Consider the following 7,718-nt stretch of genomic DNA (forward strand, 5'->3'; position numbering starts at 1 on the left):
AAATATAACGAAGAAGTAAATTTAATTTTTTTTATTATGAATTTTTTTTATTATCTAATGCATACAAAGTCACATATTTTTATTTATGATTAAAAGTTAAAAATTAAAATTAAATTATATTAGTACTTTTTGGTTTAATAAAATTAAAATAAAGAACAAAAATAAGGATAAAAACTAAAAAAAAAATGGATCTAAAAAAGGATAATGTTAAATTTTATGTCATTATGTATGAGAACATTGATTTATTTTATTATATTTAATTTTATATCAAATAACAAAAAAGTTAAATTTTATGTCATTTTTTATTATTTATTTTACTTATCTATAGTTGTTTAAATTAGACTTTACAGTTATTGAGTCATGTTTTCTTTCAACAAAAAAAATAGTTGCGAAGTCATTTTTATTTTTTTTATAGTAGTACATCCATTATATCATGATTTTAATAATTAATGTAAATTTTAAAAAAATTGAATAAATTTATATTTATTTTGATTACATTTAAGAGTTAATTATATCTACTCCTATAGTCAAGAAATACACTTAACTTTTTGCTATAACAAATAAATTTTCAATCATTTAATTTATAAAAAAACCCATATTTTTATTTATCCTAAAAAGTAAAAATTAAAACTAATATAAATACTTTTTGATTAACAAAACTAAAATAAAACATAAAAATAAACCTTGAATAAAAATAAAAATACAAAATTTTAAATTCTAAAATATAAAATAGTTATAAAATAAAAAAGTTACTTAAATATAATTTTTGTAAGGTACTCTATGAATGAACTTAGAAGAATGAATATTATATGTAAAGAAAATCATGATATGTTGGTATAAAATTATTATGTTTAAATTTTTTTAAAAAATATTTCCCTTGTTAAACTATTTTCAAAGCATATCGATAATAAAAAATTTGCATGACTAATTTACAACAAAAAAAAAACTCTTAATGAAGTTACTGAAAAATATGTGGAAATTTTTTTATTCAATGTAACTCTCTAATGTACAGAATAAATTTTTTTAATAATAAACCTCTCTCGTTAAGGACAAATATTAGAATTTACTCAATTTAGGGGTGTTCGCGGTGCAGTTTTAAGGAAAAAAGTCATCCGATCCGAACGCTTAATCTATGTGCGGTGCGGTTTGGATTGGATGAATTTTTTTTGAAAATCTGATCCGATCCGATCCGATTACAAGCGGTTTGGATCGGTTTGGATTTGCGGTTTTTTAAATAAAAAAAAATTAAATACATATAACAAGTCTCAATATCAAATTTTGAATAATCAACAATGACATAACAAGTTTTAACAATATCTTAAAAAGCCAACGATAACATAACAATAGAAATAAAATTATAGGTTAGTTAAAATAAATAAATAAATAACATTTTGAACATAAAATATTTATTAGATAATAATAATACATGAATAATAGAAAAATGTATAACAAATTGAACATGTTATAAGTATAATTGTAAATATAATAATAAAATAATAATATTATAGCCAAGGTTCTGAAAATCGAACCGGTCATTGAACCGCTCTAAGCACTGGTTCACTGGTTCATAGGTTCAACCGGTTTGATCGTGGTTGAACCGTAAAAACCGTTTTATAATAAATAATAATTAAAATGTAAATAAGCACATGAAAATATAATTATAGTCTAATCTAAACTTTAAAATATCATTCAAATTAAAAGTACTACATAAACCAAATGTTATCATCTCATTCAAATACAAATTCAAAGTTCAAAAGTCCTCAAATAACCAATCAAACCCAACATAGCATCATCAAAATGATCCAAGTACTCAGACAAAATAAGCATTGGTAATGCGGTTTTCCATTTATATTCTGTAAAGCAATGTATCTCCAAGCAGGATCACTTTTCCCCCTAACACTACAAGTTTGTGATTGATTTTCGTTACTCGCGGGAGGAGGAGAACGTTCATTCGAAGTAGAATTTTTTTCAGCATTATTATTCCTAGGTAGGTCTTGGTTGATACTTTCTTCCATACCTAAATATTACCAGCAATCCAACCCAATAATCTCAACTCTCAATTTCACAATAAATGAACAAACAACATCCAAAATCCAAAATCAGAGTATACAAACAAGTACAACATCTCAGGTTCAATAAAATTCTTTGTTCACAAAATCAGAATTCAGTTCATCAAAGTTCAGTTCATCAGAATCAATGAAATCCCAAAATTATTTCATAACAGTTTCAGAGAGTAGAGACTCAGAGTTCAGTTCATCATAGCACAGTTCATCAGAAATAATGAAATCAAAAAATAAATTCATAACAGTTTACTCAGAGTTCAGTTCATCAGAGCACAGTTCATCAGAATCAATGACAATGAAATCAAAAAATAGATTCATAACAGTTTACTCAGAGTTCAGTTCATCAGAGCACAGTTCATCAGAATCAATGAAATCAAAAAATAAATTCAAAACAGTTTCAGAGAGTAGAGACCCAGAGTTCAGTTCATCAGTTCAGTTCATCAGTTCAGTTCATCAAAATCAATGAAATCACAAAATGAACTCATAACAGTTTCATTTTTTAGAGAGTAGAGACTCAGACTTCAGTTCATCAGAGCACAGTTTCATCAGAATCGGATTGCATCACAAAATCATGTTGATAACCTAATTAAAAATTACCTGGAAATGAGGAAATCTGTTGCTTTCTCTCAGAGCTTGAAGGACAACGCTTCAACGCTTCAACGCTTCTCTACTGCTTTCTCAGAGGCAGAGCTCGACGGAGGTGACATGCGAAGTGGCTGAGGGCGTGAGTGCGACGGCGGTGAGGGCGTGAGTGCGACGGCGGTGAGGGCGTGACCGTGCTGAAGGCTGGAGTTGAGGGCGTGAGTGCGACAGCGGTGAGTGCGTTGAGGGCCTCCTGGAGTCTGGAGTTGACAACTGGGTGGTGAGTCCAGTGAGTGCGGTGAGTGCGGTGAGTGCGGTGACTGGGTGGTGTTCTGTTCCTTGGAAGGCTGGAGGAACGAGGAAGTGGAGGGCTGGAGGCTGCGAACCTGCGAAGGAGAAAGAAAACTCAGAATTAGGGTTCCCTCAGCAGCACAAAACGGCGGCGTTTTGCTGCAATGTTAAAAAACCGGCCAGGTCCCGGTTCGGTTCGACCGACCGGTAACCGGCCGGTTCGTCGATTCAAATTCGGTTTTCAAATACTGCGGTTTTTACTATTGCCCGAACCGCTACAGCCACCGGTTCACGGTTCAACCGGTCCGACCGGCCGGTTCGAACCGGTTTTCAGAACATTGATTATAGCACATTGTGCGGTTTGGATTGGATTGGATCGGTTATGAAAAGTAGATCCGAAATCCGATCCAATCCAGCGGTTTGCAAAAAATAAAATCCAATCAAATCCGAATTAGTGCGGTTTTAATCGATTTTCGGTTTGGATCGAATTGGATGAACGGTTTAATTTGGATCGGTTTGGATTTGAACACCCCTACTAGAACTTAGATTGACATTATATGTTATGTAGGTATTTAGAGTACGTTAAAGAGTATGATAATAATTTGAAAAGAAAAAATATTCTGAATAAATTTATTTTTTAAAAAATTACCTCTTTGAACTATTTTAATCTGCACCAATAATTTACTTCCAATATAAAATCTTAATGAGGTTATTACGAAAAAATGGATAAATTTTTTTTATTTGACGAATTAGGCAATATGGATTAGATGGACTTTTTAAGTTTGATTTTCTCAAATTTCCAATCTAACCTACCTTTTTTGGCAGGTTATGCGAGTCGGTCTAGCAGTTTATGCGGTCTAGTCCGATGAGTTTCGACCTGTTTGTCACCCCTAGTTTTATATATATATATATATATATATATATATATATATATATATATATATATATATTACTAAAATAATTTTTTATTTATTTTTATTATTATTTTTATTTTTAAAAAATAATTTTTATAATTATTTTTTTATAATTTCAAAAAACTAACACCAAAATGATATTCTCCTTCTCGGTGTTAGTTTAAAAATAATCATAAAAAATTGTAAGAGAAAGAATATTATTTTAGTTTTAATTTTTTAAAATTACAAAAAGAAAAAATAATTATAAAAAATTTATTATGATAAAAAATAATAATAAAAATACTTAAAAAATAATTTTGATATTATTTTTAGAAATTATTAAAAATAATAATAATAAAAATAATTAAAAAATAAAAATAATTATAAAAAAATCATTTTAGTAAAAATAATTATAAAAATAATTATAAGAAATTATTTTTTAAAAATAAAAATAATAATAAAATAATAATTAAAAATATAATTAAAAAATTATTTTAATATTTTTTAAATTATTTTTATAATTATAAAAAAAATTATAAAAAATTATTTTGATAAAAGTAATTATAAAAAATTATAAGAAAGAGAGAATTATTTTAGTTTTAGATTTAATTTTTTTTGGTCATGTGTCATTATTTTATTTATTGGTCAAATTTATGCCACCTTTAATCACTAAAATCAATGTGACCATAGAACTTCCCATATATATATAATATATAAATAATAAAAAACACAAACAAATTAATTAGACGAGACATACCATTAACGATTTGAAGTGTTAATATAATGTTAAATATCAATTTTTACTAATGCCTATATAGTGCATGTTCTTTGTGAAACTAAGTTTAATAAAATAATTGAAGTGGCAGATTTTGTGAATAAAAATTGCTAAATTTTTGTAAATAATAAAAAATAAAAAAAAACCGTAAATAAAAAACTAAAACTATAAATAAATGATTATTTACTTTGTCAAAAGAATAAAGAATCGCAACTATAAACTACATAATAATAAAAAAAACTAAATACAATGACGAATATTAGTAGTTTTTTTTTTTTTTTTACCAAAGATAGGAGACTCGAACCCGCAACTTCTTAATTGAGTATAGGGAGGCTATGCCATTTGAGCTATTACTCGTTTGCTAAAATTTGGAAAGATAGGATTAGTAGTTACACATAAAAATAAAATAAGGTGAATAGAGTAACTTAAATGACTAATTTTTTAAAAAACGTAAAATATAAAAAATAGTTACTTACCGATGTTAAATATTTGTATTTTTTAAATTTAAATTAAATAAAAATATTAATAATTGTTAAAATTTAAGAAATATAATTAAAAAAATTAAAAAATAATATAATAAAATTATTAAATTTAAAGATTAATTAAAAAATAAAATTTAAAAGACAATAATATTTTCCATAATCTTTGTAAATAAAAGTGAAAGAAGCGTAAGCATTTTTTTTTTTTGTAGAGCGACTCACGTACAGTTGCCACGTCCTTTCCTAAGGATAATAATGTAGATGGAGAAAATGATGTACCTGTATTGGCATGATATTAATTAATTAATTAATGTAATCAAAGTTATAATATGAAGCTAATGAGTAATAGCTCAAATGACATAGTCTCCTCATATTCAATTAAGAAGTTGCGAGTTCGAGTCTCATATTTTTTGTAAAAAAAAAAGTTATAAAATAAAAAAATCGGTTGGTTTATAGTTTTCGATTTTAAGTGTTAATTTATCATTTAAAAAAAATGCTAAAACAACAAAATTCCAGGTTATAAAAGCCCATTATATAGTCCAGGTAATTTCTATTAGATATATTTTTGTTTGACAATAAGAATCCCACAACTCTCGTCTAAAAAGGTGTAATATATTTACTTAACTTCAATTTGGGTAAACAACTTAATTAAACTCTTTTTGATAAAATAATTTAAATAATAAATAATTTTGTTAAAAATAACTTATAAATAAGTTATTTTATATTTAGATTTTTAACTCTAAAAATATTTATTTTATAGAAATGTGATAAAAAATAGAAGTATTATGAGAGAAGTCATTTTTTTTAACTTCTCTATAAACTCTTAAATAGTTTCTTAAAAAATTACAATTTAATTTTAAAAATTACATCAGATATACTACTATTTTTCATAAGTCAAAAATTAAAAAAAAAAAAAAGTTATTTTTAAAGTTTTCAAATGAACCCTTGGTTCACTTCAAACCAAAAATTATAAGCCGATCGATTTTTCTAATATTTACAACTTTGATTATATTAATTAATTAATAGATCCCAACACGCGTACATTAATTCTTCCATAGTTCGTCACAAAAAAAAAAAAAAAATTCTTCCATAGTTCCATTTGTTAGGAAATTATTTTAATTTCCTAATTTGTTTGTGGGCAATACATATATTAACTGTAATCATAAATTATGCTATTTCACTATAAATGACTTATATAATGATGATCTCATTTATCGTTATAAATGCTAAATTGAATAAGTCATTATTACTTTTGATTTGGAATTAAATGAGAATAAAACTGGATATTATCTTTTGTCCCTTAGATAATTATCTTTTTTGGATTTTAGATATATTATTTTTGAGCTTTAGATACTATTTTATTTGGGCTTAAGGGTTTAATGGGTGCCATACTCAAATATAAATAGACCTTCAGGGTTTCGGTCCCCAATATACCAAAGCCGCCTTTGTTGCTCTTTCCCCATCAAAAGAGTTGCAGTTCAGCCTCCTAGAAATACAGAAGGCTTTGGTTGAGGAAGATCGAAAGAACCACAAGATCCAAACTCTTCCAATCATAATTCATGTTTATGAATTCAGGTACGCTTCCGCATTATGATATATATATTTTTGGTGATTCAATATGGATGATCTGGGTTATTAAAATAATTTATTCCAACAAGTGGTATCAGAGCCATCCATAATTTAGTCATAAAAAATATTCAATTTATTTCTTCTGTTATCGAATCAATATATATGTATGTTGTTCACGTTATGAAATTGTTACACGCATACGAACTTTTCTGCGTTGTGCGTCAATGTATATAAATTGGTTCGTATATACATACATATAAATTGGTTCGTATATGAAACGCTTCTCCGTATATATAATATATTATTTGCGTTGAACCGATCGTGTTTTCGGCCATTCATATATATATGTATAATATATATATATTATTCTTTGATTGCATATATACATTCTTGCGTGCAGAAAGTGTAAAGCATATTCTATTTTATTTTGTTTGTAAAATTGATAATTTCCTTTGAAATATCGATGAAGTACTGTTAAATTATAATTTTTTTTTAAAGAGTCTGAAAATACACCATTAAAATTTAAATCCTTTTACGATTTAAATATTTTTAATTGTTACATAAGGAAATTAGTAACAATTTGGATTATTATACCCATCTATTATAAAGATTTGGTTTTGAAATAAATTGATTGAACATTATGCTGCCAAAGTAGCCTCTTTTGTGAAAATTGATTTATTTAAAACATTAGGAATATGGTGTTATGTAATTCATGCGAATATTGGTCGGCCCAAAGGAAGGTCTATATTTGGCCGAATTACATACACATATTAATGGTAAATAAATATTTGGGTAACTGATTAAGAATAAAGTAATACTTATTATTTATGCGAACAATAATCGGCCCAAAGGAAGTTTATTGTTTGGCCAAATAATAAGCATTGCACACTTTTGTTTATTTTCTATTAATTATGCGGTCAATAATCGGCCCAAAGGAAGTTTATTGTTTGGCCAATTAATAGAAAATATATGCGGTAATAAATAGGTTGCGAAGTTTAAGTTTCCATGTGCGCATTAAGTCGGTCCAAAGAAAGGCTCAATGTGTGACAGGAATTTTGACAATATT

This window comes from Arachis ipaensis, chromosome B2 (genome assembly GCF_059453495.1).
Source record: "Arachis ipaensis isolate K30076 ecotype BB chromosome B2, ASM5945349v1, whole genome shotgun sequence".
NCBI classification, from domain to species: Eukaryota; Viridiplantae; Streptophyta; class Magnoliopsida; order Fabales; family Fabaceae; genus Arachis; species Arachis ipaensis.